At 45.6% G+C, this 21807-nt stretch overlaps 1 protein-coding gene and 1 non-coding gene across 3 annotated transcripts in view; one reads left to right on the top strand and one right to left on the bottom strand.

The window, feature by feature from the left end:
- The first annotated feature begins 255 nt into the window (after positions 1-255).
- Positions 256-21807, top strand: part of LOC8042391 (forkhead box protein P1) — a 382801-nt gene continuing 361249 nt past the window's right edge. The window contains exon 1 of one of the 2 annotated variants that reach the window (XM_029976908.4): positions 256-1434. The gene's annotated coding sequence lies outside the window, so the exon portion shown is untranslated. The remainder of the gene's footprint in view (positions 1435-21807) is intronic. The other variant, XM_040502413.2, reaches the window with a different exon arrangement.
- Positions 5010-5082, bottom strand: Trnas-gga. Its single transcript has one exon. It is a non-coding gene; the product is annotated as a tRNA-Ser (tRNA).

A 21807-nucleotide genomic window follows, 5' to 3' on the forward strand; every position in this document is an offset into this window, starting at 1 on the left:
GAGGCGAGAGCGATGGCAGTGAGCGAGAATAAAGCCGAAAAAAGTATAATCGAACAAAAAAAGGTGGCTGGGAAAGGGAATAAGGGGGGTTCCTTTCCACGTTTCCACGCGAACCTTCTCTCTTCAACGTCACAGCTTTTTCCTTCTTTTTTTATTCTTTCCCCTCACCCGTTTGTACCCTCCCCCTTTCCCCGAGAACAAGCCGTGTCGCCTCCTCTCCCGCGTGGATCGCGGGGTTGACCGGCACCGCTTCCCAGTCGCGGATCGGGCTCAGCCATGGGCACGTCGCTGAAGCCCATCGGGACGCTATGAACGGCGCGTGTCAGCCGCCTTGGATACGGATCCATCGAGAGCGCCACTGCCGACCCGGCACGACGACGTGGTGGTGTTTCGAACCTCGCGCCGCCGGATCTTCTTCGTCTTCTTTGACGGCGACACCGACTTCGACTCGGTGCACGACTTTGGGACCGACTTGATCCGACATCGGCGAAAAAAAAAAAAAAAAAAAGCAGATAGAACTTGTGTTCCCGAGGCGACTAGGATGCATTACTCCTTTTGGTGTGGTTCCCGGCAGGAGCAGTGCGAAGTTTGGTAGAGACGACTTCATTGTGTGTGTGTGTGTGTGGCGTGGAGCTCAAAAAGTGTGTTCGTTGGTCCGTTTTGCGCTCTACTGTCAGTTTTTTTTTTCTTTTAGTTACCAAAGTTTTGTTTTACTGTGCGCGTTCTGACTGGTTCCCTTTGCAACTCCAACGGATTGACAGTTTCTGTCGCTGAGTGCCACCGTTGTGATCGACGCTAAGATTTCTTTCTTGTCTGTTTGTTTCCGCCAGAGGGTGGTGGGCAACGTACACCAAGCTTGCCCCGGATTTTTAGTTGAAATTGGTACGCGTGAAGTTAATTTGTGTGGATGTTTCTACCTGCAGTCGTCTACGAAGACCAGGGCAGAGCCGATTCCGTCCTTTCTGATTCGATAATCTCTGAGGAACCACGAGGACACTACAACAAGACCTCCAAGCTTTGTATCAACCAGCAGGACGGGATTGAATCCAGAAGTGACACTGTTGAACAAGATGACGAGTGAAGTTCTCGGAAGTTCACAACGGAAGCAACTGGCAAGAAAGTAGAAGAGGATCAACCGCAGCGAGTGGCATTTGCATCGACGTCTGCCGAACCTTCTGGTACTCTGGACAGCAGACTTCGTCGTTGGAGTGCATCTGGTGTTCGGTCTTCCTCGTTAGTGTGGCAGGGTCTGTGTCCAGGTTTGGAAGGGGAAGTGACGTGGACACTGTGCAACTCGCCCGGCACCGATGAAGAGAAAGAAAGAAGGTTAGTGTCGAAAGCAGACAGACTTCTTGGACACGCCGCTAGAGGGGTGGACCGCTCTCGTCTCTTGTGGACACCTCTTGGAGCGGACTCCCAGGATGCAGTAGGCCGGTAAGTTGGGGCACTATACCAGAGAGCGGTGGTTTTATCCTGTGTACCTTCGGTAATTGCGCTGTGAATGTCTGTTTGTAGGTTTTGCTACTTGCAAGAAGAGTTCCAGGCGAAGTCCTAAATACTAAAACAAGATAGCATTCTTTAGGGGCCACTTGTTAAACTACCACGAGACTTTCATATACTGCTCCTTGATGTTTCTTCAACAAAACGCAGTACATTTTCAGTCCTAGTATACAGAGCGAAAAAGCAAATCGACGACCGAAGTTTAAATATTTTTTTTTCTGTTTCAAACATAATGTTTTAGGGTTCTCTTGCAGTTAGCTTGTAATTCCTTCAAATTTATAAAACAATATGTATGCATGCTAAGGGCTTTTTTCGTGTGTGCGATCATCCACAACTGCTGGTTCCACTTCTACAATCATCTGTCGTCCAAACCACTTAGAATTCAGAAAACTAACTCACACCGACTTGCAAGCATCCTACCTTTCTTTTCGCAAGTGACACTTTTTGAAATATATTATGACAATAGTAATAGTGATTTTATTGTAAATTAAATAAAAATAGCCAGGCTTCATTTTGAAATTTTAACAGCAGCGCTGAAAGTCCTCTCTACAAAACACGTAAACAATGTATGTCAGTAAGCATATTGAAAGCGGATGTTTCCACATTTATTTCTACAAAAACGATAGGCGCTGAGTCACACTGGGAGAAGTGGAAGCAGTATATCCAGCAACTTCTCCCAAGAGTAGCTATATTTGCAAGGGAATATCTCCAACGCTTTGCCAGTAATGCCAGGCTTTTTGGAGATAGTCCTAGCATCTCGCTGCAGAAGACTAACGGCATCGCGATGACGCAGTCTCTAGCTACGACGAGTGAAGTGCACAGGAGCAGAATAAAAACTCCCGTTTAATAGTCGGCCATGGCTTCTAATATTATTCGGGGAGGAGTGGTCGCCAGGGACGCCAACAAAGCAAGCAAAAGTTCCGGGACACCGTTGGCAGCGGCGTGGTGGGGGTGGGTAAACACGGGGGAGAGGAGGAGGACCTATGCCGGTTTCTGATTGGTCGATGCTGTTTAGGGACGGTATGCAAAACGCTCCCCCGTCATTATTGCGCGTGCTGCGTTTCGTATTTTATTTTTTTCATTTAGCGTCTGATGTTTGATTGCCAGGACACGCGTCTGACGGTGACACTTTTTTCTTTCAATGGGCAACTTCGAACATACACCGGAAAGTCCAAACCTTACTGCACATAAGCAGCACTTTATATGAATACAATTGTCTGACGACAGCTTACGGCATAGCTTATGAAACACTTCTAATAACTCTATAGTGCTGCTCGGAAGTATGGCTTAAATGGCGTGCCATATAGGCCGTATTTCCCGCAGTGCTATTAAAGACCTATGTAAGAAAGCGGATAGATCAGCATAATGGCTTTCTTTGGCGAACGCCCGGCGTCAATAATAGTTCTTGTAGCATCGTGTAGTGTCCTTACAAAACGCGGCACATTTCCATAGAATGGATGGAATGATTTCTGTTTTGCATTCTTACCTTCACGTTGGTACGAATTCCGGAATTAAAAAGTCATTTTTCTTTTTAGTATTTCGCCCGGTGAGTATTGTAGTAGGCAATATACGACACTACACATAACGAGCTTTACCAGCCGTCGGGGCTAAAACATGGTGAGTGCATGTCCATGTTCATTAACGGCTAGGGATTCGAGTTTTTGTATAGATCCGTATAACAATCTCCAGGCCAAATTTTGTCTAATTTTGATGAATCTGCAGAACCCTAATATACAGTATTAGAAGACGAATTCTATACTTAATGTAGCTGTATCGGTCTTTACTACTTTATCTACACATGGGTTATCGTGAACGCTAAATAATACACTTGCTTTAATGCAGTAACCTTGTAGCTGCCCAAAAGGGACGTCATGATTTTGTTGTGACGCTGCGTTGCTCTAAATACTGCTAGAAATTTAAATTAGGCGTTTGTGAGTTAAATTTGTTTTTTGTTACCCGGATTTCAATCAACTGCAGTTTCACGAGGAGTAAACTTGGGCAAACTAGTTTTCATCACAGTACGTGCTCTTCGAATTTCAAGCATAAGCTTAAGCAAAAAAATCAGGAATCCTGATATATGTATATGGCTAGCCTTCATCCTATCTTTTTTTTTTTTCAGCATAAAAATTTCTAGGTTATTGTAAATAGTAGGATTAAATTCAATAAATGTTGGGCGAGGCAATTTGTGATCTGTATTTATTTTGGCGACTCATCTCTTTTTCAAGTGGATGTGAGAAACTCAGACGCTCACTATCTCTAATTACGCCAATATTCTACACATCTCCTTTTGGTTTTTGCATCGCATTATTTGTGTTGTTAACCCCGTGTTACCAGTAGTTTCGCGCTGACGAAATTGCCACTCTGAACCAAGCAGGCAGTTGGCCACATTTCAAAGCAAACCGACTTCTATCCGGCTGTCTTGCCAAATTACGAAGTTAGTCCAAGCTTGTCTGAAGAACTTGGAAAGAAACTCCCTGGAAGCCTCCAACTGACTTTCGGAGTCTCGCAGGGCTTCCAAGTTCCAGCTGTTGAAACGTAAAACAAAGCTGACTGTGCCCGAACATATTCTCAATATTTCCAAGACTTGGCACCGTTTACTAACAGTTCTTAGTGTTGTTTCTTAAAATATTAGGGTATGTCCAATGTACTCTTGATGTTGATAAACCACTTGAAAAAGAGCTGCCATGTGGGAAATCTTGTTTTGTTCACTTTTAAAGTAAAAATAGGGGAGGGCCTAGTCACATTGGACAGAAAAACGGCAAACTGCCGACTACACGCCGGAGGCACTTTATAACATTATTCGTTTGGAGCTGGGGCCTAACCAAACTGTCACTTTAAAACGTTCTGTGGACGTGCAGGCAATTGTTCGATTTGCCGAAAAATTGTTAATTGTATGTCCCATAAATCGTGTTTTTTTTTTTTTCTTTTTTTTTTCGTGTAGTATGTTTAGGCCGCGAAGTTTGCAAATCGTTCGTGTTGTGCTTTACAGAGGAATACCAGAACACGAGCAATTGAACAAGGAAGTACCACAAACTGTTTCGTACCGCTTCGGTGTTCACTTTACTGTTGGTTGATGAACCAACTAGGCCAGTTTACCATATTATGGATCATGTTGTTTTTATTGCGGAAGTTCGTGTACTCGATGATTCACAAGTTCGCACAGTCCTCCAGCGGAGCAGTGACAGTACCCGTTCTACAGTTGTAAAGGTTTCGCATTAGGAGTTTTATCAGTTCGAACGGAACGGACGCCTCTACAAATAAAATAATAGTGTTCCAAGACTGTAGCGCATTGTTCGGTTTCACGCTGGTTTAATCGTCTTTTTAGCTCAAACTGCGCTATCTTTATATAAAATGCGCGTAAGCAACACACATTATTTGATAATTGACTTAATGAAAAGGTACACGTGAGGTGGACAAGAACGACGAAAATAATCCCTGGAGACGGGGGACAAAGGACAAACACAAATCTCCAAACACAGCTAGCTGACTGGTGCGCGACAGAAAAAATCTGCCTGGTCCTGGTATCGAACCAGGGACCTCTCCATTTCCAGTGCAGCGCTCTACCAACTGAGCTAACCAGGAGTTAAAGGTCACTAGAGCGAATAGGTTTTATTAGCTGCCACCAGTTTAACACCAACAAGGGTGAACAGCCTGCATTTTAAAGTCGTGATGGTAATGCATCTTGTCCAGCTCGCTTGCATCTTCGCATTAATTGCATTATCATCATAACCTTAAAATGCAGGCCGTTCACCCCTGTTGTTGTTGTTAAACTGGTGGCAGCTGATAAAAACCGTTTGCTCTACTGACGTCCAACTCCTGGTTAGCTCATTTGGTAGAGCGCTCTGCTGGATATGGGGGAGGTCCCTGGTTCGATACCAGGACCAAACGTTTTGTTTCGGTCGCGCACCAGTTACCTCGTTCTGTTTGGAGATGTGTTCTTTGTCCCCCTTGTTTCCCTTCTTCAGGGATTGTTTTCGACAAATTATATCTTTCATTTCGCAAACACTGCTTCTCATAAAAATAACATTCAGATGTTTTTTTTTTTTTCTTTTTTTTTTTTTTGCAAGTAGGCGGAATTGTTACGCCGTCCAACTAGGCGATTCAAATACAGTCGGTTTTGGCTTACGGAACTGAAGGCGATATTTTGTACACACTTCGCGATTCGTTCTCCGGCGTTGTTCGCGATTCGTTCTCCGGCGTTGTCCGATGGCCGATTAGGTATTATGATGTGCACGGAACTGCCACGCCTTCCGCTTCTCATTCTCTTGGTGACTCTATACATTAACACGATGTTTACAAACAAGCCCTCGCTTGCAGAAACCAGATCCGGGAGAAGTGAAGCGTCCGCGCATGCGCAAGTCCGACAGCAGCGCCATCGCACTGATATGACGTCCAATAGTTGAGTTCGTCTAGAGTCGCAGACAGCTCAAGGAAACCCGGGGATTGACTACTTTTTCGCACCTCATTATCCCTCCGCAGCCAATGAGACTGGCTCGTTGACCGATAAGAACGCCAGTGAACAGATCGCGAAGCAAAGAGTGAAAGTAAATGAGTCACGCTCTGCATTTCGTGAGCTACCTGTCAGTGGCCATACCGTACGTCATGCAAGTTCGTCTGCTGCATGCGCACCTCGTGCGTTTGTTTAGCCGCCAAATGCGCGCACCTGCTTTTGTTCTTGCGATGTCAACCCATGAGGTCACGAGCTTGGCTCCCTCGTGATCGCGCAATCCCTGCGTGTTCGCTGTGTTTCCCCTTTATTAGGAAGTTTTCGTAGATTGTGTTCGCCGTCCCGCAATGCTCTCGCAACCCGCTACGGTACCCGCAACTCTACACTCAAGGCGATCGGCGCGCAGGCGCAGTAGCGGCTTCTTCGTTGCGGAGTGCTTAGCGGAGAGGGAAACACGGTCTACGAAAACTCCCTATTAGCGCGCCCATCCCTGCGTTCACGGGCGCCAAAGACGTATTATGACACACTTGCTCGTCGCACGGGTGCCAATGATGATCGCTAACCTAATAAATGCACATTTTGGGCGTTCTTTTGCAAGGGTCACAAACAACAGGTCACGTGGTCGTCGGTAAATGTCGCCCAAGCTGACTTTGCCTGCCACTGAAGAGTAACTAAGTAACGTTACTCAATGTTATCAGTAGCGAGCGACTAATAATCATTTCGATTGTTGGCTAACCTGCGAACACGTATATTATATTCGCTATTGACTAAACTGCAGTAACGTATTAATACTACAACCCCACGGTAAACTGTATTAAATTATGATTTCAGAAAACTTAGGGCCATCCCAGGTAGCACAGTTCTTTGGACCAAAGTTTGGTTTTTGTTTGGGAACTAAGAGAGCCTTAAAAAGCGCTAGCCGGTTCAGACATTTGTGTTTGATTGCGTTGCGTCGAGAACCGAAAGCGAGACACCGGCAGATCTGCGCTTCGTATGAAGTGTGGAATCCAATTCAAGGAATCATCATGGCACGCGATATAAGCAGCAAAGATGCCCTTATTTCTCGCAGCTGCAACGCAGTCAAACGCAACTGTCTGAACCAGGCTTACCGCTCATTCACACTGGAAGCGGATCCGTGTTCGCAAAGCGGTTGCGAACGCGGTTGTATGAAGGTCCAGTGCAATTGCACGCGCACACGACGACATCAAGTGCGCGTGCAATTGTATTGGATCTTTATACAACCGCGTTCGCAACCGCTTTGCTAACGCGGATCCGCTTTTAGTGTGAATGAGCGGTTAAGGAGCCAAGATCGAGAAACGCGTGACCTCCTTTGCCCAGGGTCTGGATATCTTGGCCCTAATTCGTCAAACAAGTGCCAAAGTTAGACTTCACTGCTGGTAGTGAGGCTGTCACCAGGCATCTTTGGGCATAAATTTCCAAATAACTGCCAGAGTTAAGGCCTGTTCACACATGGAGCGGAGCGCTACAAGCATAGCGCCGACCTCGCTCTAAGCGCAGGCAGATGGGAGCGTGTATCGCACCGTCAAAACTGTTGCTCACAGCAGACGATAAGTACACTCTAAGAAATGCCTACGCGTCTATTTACCCACAAACCACTCAAAGAGCCAATCTCTACGATCTACAAAATCAGCTCAGCGCATGATGAGGCAGAACATTCGTTTAGACTTAAAAATGAAGTCTGCGCTGTGACATTAGGCAATGCAAAGCGTTATGCTTGCATTGCGTAGTGCAACAGCGCAGACTTCATTCTGAGGTCTAAACAGATGTTCCGTTTCATCATTCGTTGAGCTGATTTCGTAGATCGCAGAGACTGGCACTTCGAGTGTCTTGGGGGTGAGTAGACGCGCAGGCATTTCGTAGAGTGTAGCTGACGACACGTGAGCGGCGATGCATCAGCGCTTTCTCTGCATGTCAGAACCGGCCTTTAGGCTTCACTTCTGGTTGTTCGATTTTCATATGGCACCTTTGATCATAAATTGTCTTGCTAGTGCCAAACTTAGGCTTCACTTCTGGTTTTTCGGTTCATACGTGGTCTATTTCGTTCGAGTGATGGCATGTAGGCAACTATGTTGCGAGCTAGAAAAAAAGCTACAGAAACGGCAGAAAAAGAAAAGTAATTTAGAACTAACCAACGCCTTGGAAGTTGGAACAAAGCGATATCATTTCAAATTTGGTCTTTAGGACTGCCAAGCTTGCGCCAAGTTAGGCGCCTCTCTGGAATGTTACCTGTGATTTGTTCGCCTAAAAAAGTAACTTACGTTTTGGTATCGTTTTTATTAGGAAAAAGGAAAAAAAGACCGACAAAGTGATGCGGCGCGACTTACATTTCTAGTTCGTTCAGTAAAAGACTTAAAACATTCCATCGCACGGATTAACGACAAATCGCAACGCTTCAGCTGCACCAAAGCCTCACGTTTTGCATATGAGGCTCTCTAAAACGAACGACATCACCTACCCCGAAGAACACGGCTGTCCTGCCACAAATATGTAATGATCTCGTTGCCTTGACACATTTATTATTAAAGGGGACAATTTGTCGTCGTTCCTAAAATTTTAGGTCTTCGCCCAGCAAAAGCTCACTAACGGCTTGGCATCCTTTTCTGCTTTGGCCGCTCTCAGATTACAGTGACGACTCTGCGACATCTGAAACATATAATAACTACTATAAAAAAGGCATTGCTATCGGAGTTCCCATCCGCGACCTGTTATAAAGCACTGACATTATATTGTTTCCATAGAAAGTTACGCCACGATAACTTTCGCTTTAGTTCTTGGATGTCGTAATATTGATACTCGGTTGCGTCTCTAAGGAGGCTAGGAAACACGAATCTTTGATCAGTCTCAAACAGGTGACTAACGTGGAGCTAGAAGACAACATCGTCCACCTTTTCCTCTAAAAACAATGTAGCAATCCCTCGGCCCACTTCCACCAATCCGGGATATATCTGTGTTTCTTTTTCCTGCTTTTTTTTTTTCTCCTATTACAGGCGTTTTGAATACGGCCGTAGCGTAGAACCTTGAGTGTAATCCCCGAATCTTACCTTCATTCAGTTATAGGTGGAGGTTACGAAATGAATTTATATTGCGGTACTGTAACATTCAATAATGGAATGTAGCTTTTAAATGTCACAAAAGTACTTCAATGTACTGTCGGAATGTTAGAAGAATCGTGTGATGGAATTACCGTTGCTATGTTAAGAAAATAACCGTAATGTAGCTTTGTAATGTTGAACAAATAATTTTTATGTAACGCTTGAAGGTTAAAATATCACTTTAATGTAACGTGTCAATCTTAAGCAAATAACTGTAGTGTAAAGTTGCAATTTTAAGAAAACATCTCTAATGTAAGGTTCCAATATTAAGACAACTCCAACGTAATGTTGCAACGTTAAGGAACACCTGGCGGTTTTTATATATATAGCAATTCTACTGGCGTGCTGGTGTGTATTAGCCCCGAGAGCGAACACAAGCGTCGCTGCGGTCGACGTGCCCTGATTGGGTGAGGTGCACCGTGACGTCAGAGGAAGGACTCCGCTTCGCGATCTCGCGTGCGGCTCGCTTCCCTGCGCCGGTTTCCCGGTTTGGTGTTGTGTGCCGCAAGCACTTCGCCGAGCGGGACCTCGTTTACCCGGTGTACAAGACGTTGGGTTAGGCCGATATTGACGTGCTTCCGTACCTTTTATAAGCCTGCTTGTCACTTTTACCTTTATTATTGGGTTACAAATCCCGAAAGGTATCGGCGGAGGCCATTCTGCCTATGAACCTCCCCGTCCGTCCACACGACACAAGGCAATCTTGCGAGGGGTCGGTGAAGCGGCGGCGCAAGTGTTTCAGACGCTGGAATTCTGTTCCTTGCACGTTCATGATTTTGGAGAATATTACATTCCGCTTTGTAGGCATTTGAAATGGCATTTATACAAGGATCTTCGGGCGGTCGGCGAATAGCTCGCGACCCCGACTCTGCGCGTGCCGCTCTGCATGCGCAGGTTCGCAGATGTTTTAAAGGCCCTGGGTTTGAAGGCCTTTGAACTGCTCGTGGAACAGGGTTGTCTTACATAAATGTAGCTTAATACACGTACACCGGTGAGCGATATGAAGGTGAACAGCCCTCTTCTCGTTTTTGACGCTCCTGCAAGTTTTGGAAGAAGCTCAGCTCCAGAAGAGGGCTAGAACGCAAAGTTTAGACTCACAAGCCACGTACCATTTGAGACGTTGAGAGTTAATATAGCTTTAGGGAGCCGTAAAATAGGCAAGAAAACAAGTAAAGTGTCCACCTTCATATTGCCGGCGGGTGTACGCAGGCATGTTTTATTTTTTAGAAGTGCACAATTACTGGAAATTGGTTTGTATAGTAGCAGGAAAAACAGGCCAAATGGCCCCCAGTTGCCTGTATGAGATGTGTTGAACTGCCCAAAATATGCACAGATATAGCACCGTAGTTTGGAATGTTTATACTCTTTCCTGACATGTTTTCTTAATTCCATCCTTGGGTATTAAAAAAATACACCATTTAGTTTGAATTGTCATTTCCAGTTAAAAGAGGCACTGCTGCAGATTCCCAATAGCTTCCTCAGCCTCCAAACTCCCTATATCTGGACTCTCTGACAACGGAGGAAAACAGGAGTTAAAGCAAGCATTCGAACGTCTGTTCAGTGGTAGATGCTGCACTAGTCGCAGAAAATGTGGAACCTGTAAAGGGTGACAGTTTGCGTGAGAAAAGCTTCTGGTATGTTAGCTTCAGGACAATTTGATTTAGCTAAAATCTCAATTTTAGAGCCTAAGGGACTAATAATGGGCTAGACACTTTCGCTTACGTTGGTTGTACTTTACTTGAGGGATGATATAAACAAGTCCGCAGATACCACCAGTGGAGTCCATTGAAATACTATCCGAATCCAGCAAAAGTCACATGCGAGCAATGAAAACATAAATAAATAAACTAGTGGTGTATGCCTGTGTTCCTTCCTTACTTTGCCCCTGTACTCGGCCTGTCTCCCTTGTGATTCTCTCTGCATGGCCCAGACTGTATTTAACATGTTGCTCGAGCAGCACGCAGCTTTTCTCTTTCGGCGATCTTGTTTAAAAACAGATACAAAACAAAAAACGAAAGAGTATATTTAACTTGTTGATTCATTCAGACCATCAGCAGCATTTAATGTGTCAGATGTAAATCTATAGTGATGCTCCTGCAATTGTGGTTATATATCTTTATTTTCATAAACCAACTGCGATTGATGCGTTTACTGCCCCGTCAACCATGCCTGAAATGTTGGTTGAAGTTTCGCCTGCAGCTACAGGCCATACCTCAATAAAGCCACATATTAAAATTGACACTTCCTATGAAAAACATGCACAAAAAAATTAAGTAGAAACGAGCGCGCCGACACGTAACGTCGTCAGAGCCTCCACAGGGCGAGCGGGGCGAGTCGGAGAAAAATTCTGTCCTCACCGTCACGTCGCCCCGGTTCGCCGTAAGGGGGCGCCACACAAACTTCTCGGGGCTGATAGCCACTACTGCGGGATGCACTACCTCAGATTTGCAGTCGTACTGCATCGGCTAAATTTGCACTTGTGGAACGTTCAACCAATGTCGTCGCATCTCGAGACGTCGACGTCATTGCTGTATAAACATTAGCAACGCCAAGTTGTATGTTTGTTAGGTATGAGTCTTCTTTGTCCTTTACCCGTAAATCCGACGGTGTCCATTTGAATTCTTTTTCCTTTGTTTCAAATACTGACCTCCAGGCTGCGCCAGTTTTCTCTGCACTCTTGAATAAGCGGTAACCCCCCCCCCCCCCCCTTTCCACGCCCCCCCCCCCCTTCCCCGCTTCCCTCCTTCGCTTTTTCCCCGCTGGGTGGCACCACCTCGTCTGAAGTTGTGAATGGGTACTCCATAGTACCTACAGGCGTTGAAAAATAAGATGATGTGTTGATTTCATGGTTTGGGCTTTCAAACGTTACGGGGGCTCCAAAAGGCTGAAGGGGTAACTTACGAGAGATGTGAGGTACAGATATAAAGTTGTACAAAGTAATCACCTCGTAGAAACCGTTCAGCAGACCATTGCTGATCCGTGGTTTGTGGGAGGTGGAAGGAGTGAAGACGCATAAGCCCAATGTTGGCCGCCTACGATCTGAGGTTACATCTTTCGTGGCAGTCTCAGTCGAATAGTGACATCCAAACTGCAGCCTCCGTAATGCGCAGATAAAATACACGCCGCGAGCCCATATTTGGAGTTCATTCCTAGTCCAACAAGTGGCGGTAACATCTCTTGTTAATTGAAAAGCAACGATACATAGCTTGTGCGGTTCTCCTCGCCTGTTTGGGCAGTGTCTGCGTGGCTCTTTTTCCAACACTTGCGTTGGGCAACGGCGTCTCACAGAGCGCTGACGTTGCTAGCCCATGTGCACAATGAGTGCATCGTGTTTGGGCAATAAGTATGACGTCTCGAATTAAGTGCACTGACTGATTTACCCATTGACGAGGAAATGTAACTGTAGGAGGCGCTTTTTTCAGCTTGCAAAGGCCTGTGTACTGAATATTTATGCGTCGTGTTCCTCGACTAAGCGCGGGATACAAATTGAACACGAGTACTGCGCTAGTGTTCGTCCGGCACTCGTGTTCAATCGGCGCTTTGCTGACTGGACACGAACCCAGTCAAGCGCTGACTCAGCGTACGGCCATGGCAGCTGCGCGCTGCGTCAGCAACAGAGACAAACATTTCATCTTGTCCACACAGGTTAAGTCCTCAACACAGCCGCAAAGGGGCGCGACGTTTAGATCTTCTCTCCAATAGGTGGCGTTGCCTCTGCAGAGCGCGCAATAACGACTTCTGGTAGACTCTATAGTTAATGACAGCTGAAAAGTTCAGGAGAAGCTCCTGCCACCTTTTTTAACTCTAGCAGAGTGAACGCTGGAAAAAAAGGCACCTCCTCTCCAGCGTTCGCTCTGTTAAAATGGGAACATGTGCGAGTAGCTCCCCATGAACTCTTAACCGGTCACTGATTATAATTCGTTACCATTTATTATAATTGCTAAGAGGCGGCCGACATTGTGTCCAAGGTGTCCACACATCACTGTTTTACTTATTTAGTTAAAGGGAAGCTGAAACGCTTCCCTTTATTTATGCTCCGACTTGTTCTGTAGAATCTTCGGGCCTTCGAACGCGTGTCTCTTGTCTGGGCAGCGCCTGCAATTGCAAGCTTGCCAGGTATATTCCCCCTCACTAACACCAGTCGTAACGTCTCTTGCTGACTTTTCTTTTTTTTTTTTTAAATAGCAAGAGTGAGCGTGCATAGCTTTGATAGGCACTCAAGAAACGGCCAGAGCGGAGATTCCGAAAACTTTTAATATAACGTCTCACCCTGAGAAGGAGGGGCTTCAACGGAACTTTGGAATTTCATTTCTGCAGCCCCCGTGCACCAAATTGAAAAAATAATCTGGGTACCCGTGATATCAGAATCAAAATGTAGACGATTTATCTGGATACAAACAACTGTCTTCCATTCTTTGGGATTTTTGTGGATGAGGGCATTCCGTTTCCGGCAGTTTCAAATTTTTCTCTAGTAGATTCAAGTTAGTCAGAATGGTCATTTTAGGTGACGCAGAGATGGAGCAACGCTCGACGCGGGTATAGTTTGTGAACGCCAGGGTGTGAGACATCGCCTGTGTGACAGGCGCTGCGAATATTATTATGGCTTCGCAGCCAATGAGACTGCAGCAGCGGTCGATAAGAAAGTTGAAGGACCAATCACGAAGAGAGGCACGTAATAGTTCGTTACCTGTGTTTTTTTTTTTAATTGCTTTTTTATCTGTCGGCGTTTGTATTAAAAGCGCTTGTTCTATCATAGCGTTGACATAATTATGCGGTTCTTGCGCTTGCACCTTTGACGACGTTGCATGCACGTTGGTAACATCGGGCTTAATGTATACTCTTGCCCGATTTTGGTTAGTTGAATCTCTCTCTCTCTCTCTCTCTCTCTTGCATTACGCAATGGCTTTTTTTTTCTTATTTCGCAAGGCTTGGCGAAGGTATAATTATCATTAAATATGCTGCGCTAAAAATAAAGTTACCAATCACGCTATTTTTGTTACGAGCTCGAATGAACGAAGTTGGTATAGGTAGCTATCTCTTTTGTTACATCGTTAGCGCAAGAAGGAGAGAAGATAATTATCAGTAAGAAATTATGTACATGTCAGGTCAAACTTGAGAAGTTACCAAAAAAAGTCAGTCACTATATCCAAAGGGTTCTTGGAGCCCTGCTATGCAGAGAGCAAGTCGTCTGAGTGTTTCGCAAGAGTCGCGGTGTTGTCAGGTCAACGCTGAACACTGATTGGCTTCGATGAAAAGGATAGTGGGTAGAGCCCAGTGTTAGATGCCTTGAGGTCTACCATCTATTTCTTTTTCAATGGGCTAATAAGAGTTCGCCGTTTTGACTTCGTCGTCATTCCTGTGCAAGCAACAGACGAACTTGCGCTCCGCGAAGCCGACGCGGATGACTGTCGAAGCAGCGACTAGATGGCGCGCGCTTCTCAGACGGGTCGGTTATTTTGATTAATCCCCCTACCCTAAAGTAACGGGAGTTATAGTCTTTACTAAATAGCATACCTTTCCAGTATGCTATTTAGTTTCGCGAAATGCGGGACAGTTATCGTGAAATTGGCAACTGGAAATGATGCCAAAGCCAACATTCCAATCTACCCGCAATTTTCAGCGCCGTGACGACATCAGTAGTAGGCAGTGCTTCCAGGTCGAGTGGGCAGTCTAAAGATGGACTATGTTTAGCATTTTGTTTAGTGCTGCTGTGCGAGTGCTGGAGCGAGCGCCCGCACGAAACTGCTTGTAATCATTAGAAAAACTTGTAGCTGGGCTAGTTGATGAACGTTATGAAGCTATGAGGCGCAAAAAACAACGGACGCAAGGAAAAATGCGCACAGACAGGCGACACTCACCACTGTATTTGAAAAGTGCAGAAAAGGAAGAAAAACATAACTTGTCACCTACCTCACGTCCACGCATGCGCTTGGCCGGGGGTCACACAGTTCATCAGCCATTCACGAAAGTTCCTAAAAAAGAAATCTTATCTCCGCGTTATACACTTCAAATGAGGTATCGCTTACGCATTGTGTGCCCCTTTTCCTGATAAAGTATGCTTCCATGAGAACGCGCGCTTTCTGGCTCTTTCCCTTACACAGAATCGTTGTCTCAGAAAGGTGCGTCTCACACTTACATTTCCTGCAGTGTTCAGGCAAATGTACCCCATCATTCGTCTTTAAATTTTGCGCGTGCTTCTTTAGTCGGTCATTCGCACACCTTCCCGTTTGTCCTGTGTAGGACTTTCCATACGTAAGGGGGTTTCGTATTCCACACCCGTGACTCATTCAACATGCGGTCTGACATGCTTTATGATGCAACCTCGTCATAAACCGCCGCCACCGGTAATGCGAGAGCAGAGTTGGCCGAGTTTGCTCGGAGCTGAAAAAAACGAGCGGTTCTCCGAAGCGGTACGCCACCTTCATGAGGTTGTGCGACATTTTCTGCACATACGGTAACACCTCAGGTCTCAATTTGCTCAGTGCCGTTTGCGTCTTTCTGTACTGGCATGTCCTTTTAATTTTTAAAGGTTGCCTTCTACCACATTTGTTACGACCGTTTCAGGGTAGCCCGCTGACAATAGTCTGGCCACTTGGTTCTTAAAGCTTTTCTACATACGGCGTGCACACGACTTTTTGAGGGCCGGCTCCAGGCATCGAATGGCGAAGCCTCCTTTTACTACCTTAGAATGCACGGAATCATAGGGCAGGAGTTCCTTGTGGGGCCGAGGAGAATACATCCGAAACGTGTGTCTTTCTAAGACCTAAACACTCAAATCTAAAACCTGTAGATTACCCTGCTTATGTAGTTCAGGGGTAAAAGGTAATCCTTTTCCATGGTATCAAAAAGCAGTTGTTTTTTTGCGCCTTACACCATGCTTCATAAAGTTCACCAACCAGCCCAACTACAAGTTCTTCTATGGTACATTTCTTCTCAGTGTGTGTTTCTGTGTGTTTCTTCGAAACTTCCAAACATCGATACGATCGAGGGTCACATCGTGAGTGCTACCTGCCGCGCTTGTAACCTTGGCTACTGCGTCAAAAAGGGGGTGACACCTCGAGAAGTAGGCGCTCTGTGCGGGATCGTTAAACCGTTATCATGAAAAACAAATTGGCAAGATTATTCGCCCTGCATTGTGGCAGCAAGTTTGTTGGCTTAATGATTGGTTACGTGTTGTGTGCCACCTGAAAGATCCCCAAATGGCTGGCGGAAAGGAAGCAAATCCAGCTAAAATGCTTCGCTGAACGAATGACGGGGTACTTGTGGAATGACACTCTTAACCATGGCATTGCATTCATCTGAAAAAAAAAAAACAAAGAAGAGAGACAAGCGACGGGGTGGACTTCCGGTGATAAGCGGAGGAGATATTCTCGAGGAAGTACCAGAGAACATCACCAATCCATGATTATATTGAAATTAAATGCAAAGGGGCAAGCGAGCTGGACAAGAATGACGAAAATAATCCCTGGAGAAGGGGAACAGGGAAAAAGGACAAAAACAAATCTCCAAGCACAGTTAGGTGACTGGTGCGCGACCGAAAAAATCCACCTGGTCCAAGTATCGAACCCGGGACCTCTCCATTTCCAGTGGAGCGCTCTACCAACTGAGCTAACCAGAGGTTCTTGCCCAGCTCGCTTGCACCTTTGCATTTAATTGCGTTATAATCATAACATTAAATTGCAAGCCTCAACCTTGTTGGTTTTAGACTGGTGGCAGCTGATAAAACCCGTTTGCTTTACCGGCGTCTAACCCCTGGTTAGCTCAGTTGATAGAGCGCTCCACTGGAAATTGACAGGTCCCGGGTTTGATACCCGGACCAGGCGGATTTTTTCGGTCGCGCACCAGTCACCTAGCTGTGTTTAAAGATTTGTGTTCGTCCTTTGTCCCTCTTGTTTCCCTTCTCCGGTGATCATTTTCGTCTCCAATCTACTTGGGGAAGGACCCAGTTGACCCTAATGTTCCTACGCACGAACTTGTGGCGCTGAACCGGAGAGTGGCCATTAAAGCGGGAAAGGAGTATGAAGACCACTGTCTACTCGAAGGTGTAGAATGTATTCTGATGCGCGCTCCAAAACCAGTGCGTGGTAGTGTTAACAATAATTTTTCAGGGCTCCATCACGTACTTCAAAGATAAATACATATGCCTTCTGCAGTTAGACAATGAAGGTGGGTTTATGGCACTAAGTAAATGTGCATTTGGTAGAAAAGCGGACGTTGCTATACGGGAAGCCTTTGTTCGAATTAAGACGAAGGCCTTAAAAGCGAAAAGTGCTTTCGTCAATTTGTGTAAAGGCTTAAAATTGGATAGGTTGCCGAGGAATCTTTCTAAGTGCAAAAACGCTGCGTTAAATGTGTTTTTTTCCGCAAAAACCTATAAGCTGGATGTACCGCTCCAGGCAATGTAAGTGAAAATGACGCTTGGCAGCTACATGTCAGCCGGTATCTTTTAAAAGCCTCGAAATTTAAAGCTTGCAGGTGACAGACCCTTGAATCACAAAAAGGTCTGATAAGTTGTTGATTTCTTCAAGGACAACCAATGCATAGGGTATGCATTTTCCATTGATATTGAAGACCTGTTTTACTCTGTTCCACATTGTGAATTGTTTGAGGCCATATAGGACATGTATGGCACACAATCTGGAAAGGAGTGACGCAGTGGCGTCACTCCTTTCCAGATTGAGTCAGGAGTGACAGTCGTCAACTTTCTAACCGTACCAGAAGCGTATCTTAACAGCACTTATATTTCGTTTAACAAGAAGGTTCTGTTTACAGTAAAGGGGGCATCTGCATTGGGCCGTGCGTGGCCTTCATACTGTGTAACATTTTTTTGGCAACAATAGATCGGACTCTTGAGAACATTCTTTTGGATTTTAACGTTTTTTTTTTTTTTTTAAAGTTTCTGGATATGTAGATGTTTTTTATTGACTTAAATGAACGATCGTCTTTGACGTACCTTGAGGAGGTGAATTCAATGTTGGAGATTTTAGAAACCATAGGAAAGGATTAACTTTCACTCATGAACTGCCTAAGCAGGGTAATATACAGTCTTTAGATTCTAGTTTTAAGGTCCTAGAAGAACACACGTTTTGGATGTAGTCCCCTCAGTACCACAAGGAACTCCTGCCCTACGATTCCGCGCATGCTAAAATAGCAAAGAGGAATCGCCACGCTACGCGTATGCTTAGAGTCGGCGCGCAGAAAGTCCCGTTCACACCGAATGCAGACAAGCTTTAAGAGCCAAGTGACCAGACTATTGTCAGCTGGCTACCTTGAAACGGTCTCAACAAATGAGGTAGAGGGCATCCGTCAAAAATTAAAAGGACGTACCAGTACTCAAACGGCACTGAGCAAAACGAGGCCTGAGGTGTCACCGTATGTGCACAAAATGTAGCACGAATTCATGAAGGTGGCCAACCGCTTCGGAGAACCGCTCGTTTTTTCAGCTCCTAGAGAACTCTGCCAACTCCGCTCTCGCATTACCGGTGGCGACGCTATATAGGTGAGGTTGCACCACAAAGCATATCAGGCCGTATGTTGAATGCCCGTCATGGTGGATATAAAATACCCTTCACATGTGGAAAGTCTTACGTAGGACAAACGGGAAAGCGTACGAATGATCGATTAAGGGAGCACGCGCAAAATTTAAGGACGAATGATGGGGCACATTTGCCTGAACACTGCTGGGAATGTAAATGTGAGCCGCGCCTTTCTGAGACAACCAATCTGGGTAAGGGAAGAAAGATCCAGAGAGTGTGCTAGTTAATGGAAGCAGACTTAATCAAGAAAAGGGGCGCACAATGCGTAAGCGATGCACCTATTGTACTGCATGACGCGGAGACATGATTTTTTTTAAGTTTTTATGAATGGCTAATAAACTGCGTAACCCCCTGCCAAGCGCATGCGTTGACATGAGGAAAGTGACGAGATATATATTTTTTTTCTGCACTTTTCAAATGTAGTTGTGAGTGGCGCCTGGTGTGCGTGTCTTCTTCCTTGTGCCCGCTGTTTTTTAGCTTACACCATGCTGCATGCGCGTAATCAGCTAAGAACAAAATCACCAGCCCAAAGAGTGAATTCGTCTTCTACTTGCGTCACCTTTTCATTGTTGGCAGTATGCTTTGCCAGTATAGAGACTTTCCAAATGAAAGTCTGTATAAAGATTTTCACTTGGAAAAACACGATGAGGACCGAAATTGCAAATTCAATGACTTCGCGAATTTTTTTTTTCGTGTCCAATTTATGGGTGACTATTTCGGTGATGTTCGTTGGTGTGTTTAGCACATTTTCAGGCAAATTGTGCTTTATGAAGAAAACGCTGGAGCTCTAAGCGCGATCTTCTCACGTACCTGATCTACTTATCGATGCAAACAATGAATAAGGCCAACTAATTCTATCCTTCAGTGCTTATATAGCTGTTAACATGTATTCCGAACTTTTTAGTTGCTTTAATTGCAAGAAATCAGAGCGAGCTCTTGCGGAGCCAGTCATTTTTTTTTCGGGGGGGGGGGGGGGGGGGGGGGGAGGGGGGGAGATGGGGGAGATGGGTTGAGGTGGCCGGGATCTCTATGACAAGGGGAGGGGACTGAGGGGCTGTAGCCTCACGAACCTTCTCTCTGCCTACGCCAATGTTTACCAGGTAAAGACGGCTGTCTGGCTGTCGTCCCAGATATCAAGTGCGTACACTTACTCTCATAGCCTAATGGCAGAACCTCGGTCGGCTGCCATTCTCATTAGCAGCATAAAAACACCGGGCGAGGCGAGTTCCGGACGTTCTGTGATCGTTGTTCCGCAGCCAGTATTCGGCATCAGCCGATAAGAAAGTCGAAGAACGAATCAGGAAGTAAGGAGTCCGATCATTTTAAACCAAACTTCCTATATCTCAAGAGCTGTCATCAATTATACACGTTCCAACTTCTAACCAAAAAAAAAAAAAGTATGTAGTACAGACCTCCGTACAATTGTAGGCAAGCGCCGCGTCGGGCAGACAACTCAAATGTTTGAACCCGAGACCGGCTCCAACGATTGCGACCTTGGCACGTCCAAGTTGCGGAAACTCTGCGCGAGATGGCGCTACGTGTCGAACCAAATTTTATTGCACAGTTCGCGTAAAACTGGGCACGCCGCTGTCGAGCGGGGCGGGCGGGCGGTGGCTCCGGGCTTCCGACGCTATTATTTCGCATTCTAAACTCTCGAGCGTTGTCCTTCACAGACAGGGAGTTACGTAACCCCCTTCTATAACTAATGCCGCAACTCACATACATATAATGAGGCCATAGTGCTGGGTTTTCTACGTCACTAAGAGAAGGCCAGCGCGCAGCACAAACTGTATACACGAATGCTGCGTCGGCGTTCCGATGGAGCTCGTCTTCGCTGAGTGAGAACAAGTGTCCCAACCGAACGGTGCAACAGCGCTCATGTCCAGGAGTTAAAATGTGTCTTAGTATATTTTATGCAGGTCCATGTTACACGAAAATTATTCGGTACTCTTCGAAGATGCGGACTCTTTATGCTAACTGACAACATCAGAAACGCAAAGCGTGTCTTCTTATGTTTAAGGTCCTTGCTTCGAAATTTGTTCTTCGTCGGTTCATTAGCTCATGCCGCGACCTCATCAGCGGTGACGTCACTCCACTGCGGTGGCGCTGCTGTCGGTACTGCGCATGCGCAGACGCTCCACTCCTCCCGAATTTTGTTTCTGCGCACGCGCGATGCCCACACCTGAAGTGGGCAAAGCGGGCTTGTTTGCAAAAACACTTTGTTGGTGTATAGAATTGACTTCGGAAACTTCGACGCCTCGTCGGGTGTTTGGTGCATTTACTGCGGACACGTCGATTGCTTAAGCTACAGTCACACTGCTCGTGCATCGTACAAAAGGCACGGAGTTCCTCCGCGGACATGATGGCAGACACGGCCTTGAGGGTGTTGTAAATAAATAAATAAATAAATAAATATTCGGCGGAAACGCCTCAGGAATGTTCTGTGCTTGTTTGCTTCACACATACGTAGGCTTCGAACGGACAGTTTTTGCATGGTCAATCTGACCGTCATACAAGGAAGAAACATATGCCTCAAACTCGTCTGTAGGATGCAGTGTGACTTCGGCTTTGGTCAACTTTTTTTTACTCTTGACGGACGTCAACCGGTTACAAAATAAAAAAAATTGTGAATATGCAGTTCTATAAAATACTCCGCAGATTATTGAAAAAAAAATCCTTATGTTTTTGGGCGAACTATGCAGCGTTTGATACGTTGGCCAAATTGATACCATAATATAAAGAGTACTCCAGAATTCGGAACTTTTGCGACATATATGGGTGCACTGATGCCTACCTAAATGGCGGTCGTTTGATTGATCGATGTAAAAAAGCTGTTCAAGCTAAGGTCTGCCAAGCGTGATTTAATTTTGCTTCAATACAAGCGTTAGTAGAGGCTTATTACATATTTGTATGTAAGGAGATTATAAGCGAGCATTTTTACTGTGAAGTCGATAATCTATGAGTACGATTCTCACACCGCGATATCAGCATCGCTGAAAGTTGCGAATAGTGACTCGGTGAATGCAATTTGAAGATTGTACACGTATGTGTGGCGTAGACTGTACCTCGCCAGCTTCGACAGGTTGCCTTTCCGTGCTTATCGCACGGACGCGGGTTGTTTTGTTTACCCGATAACAAGACTCGTTACTGCTTCCTTCATGGTCCTCTTGCTAGAAATGCTGATAAGGCTTATCGCAGACGCATGCATTGT

The sequence above is a fragment of the Ixodes scapularis genome, unplaced genomic scaffold (genome assembly GCF_016920785.2).
Source record: "Ixodes scapularis isolate PalLabHiFi unplaced genomic scaffold, ASM1692078v2 PGA_scaffold8__174_contigs__length_109621045, whole genome shotgun sequence".
Lineage (NCBI taxonomy): Eukaryota > Metazoa > Arthropoda > Arachnida > Ixodida > Ixodidae > Ixodes > Ixodes scapularis.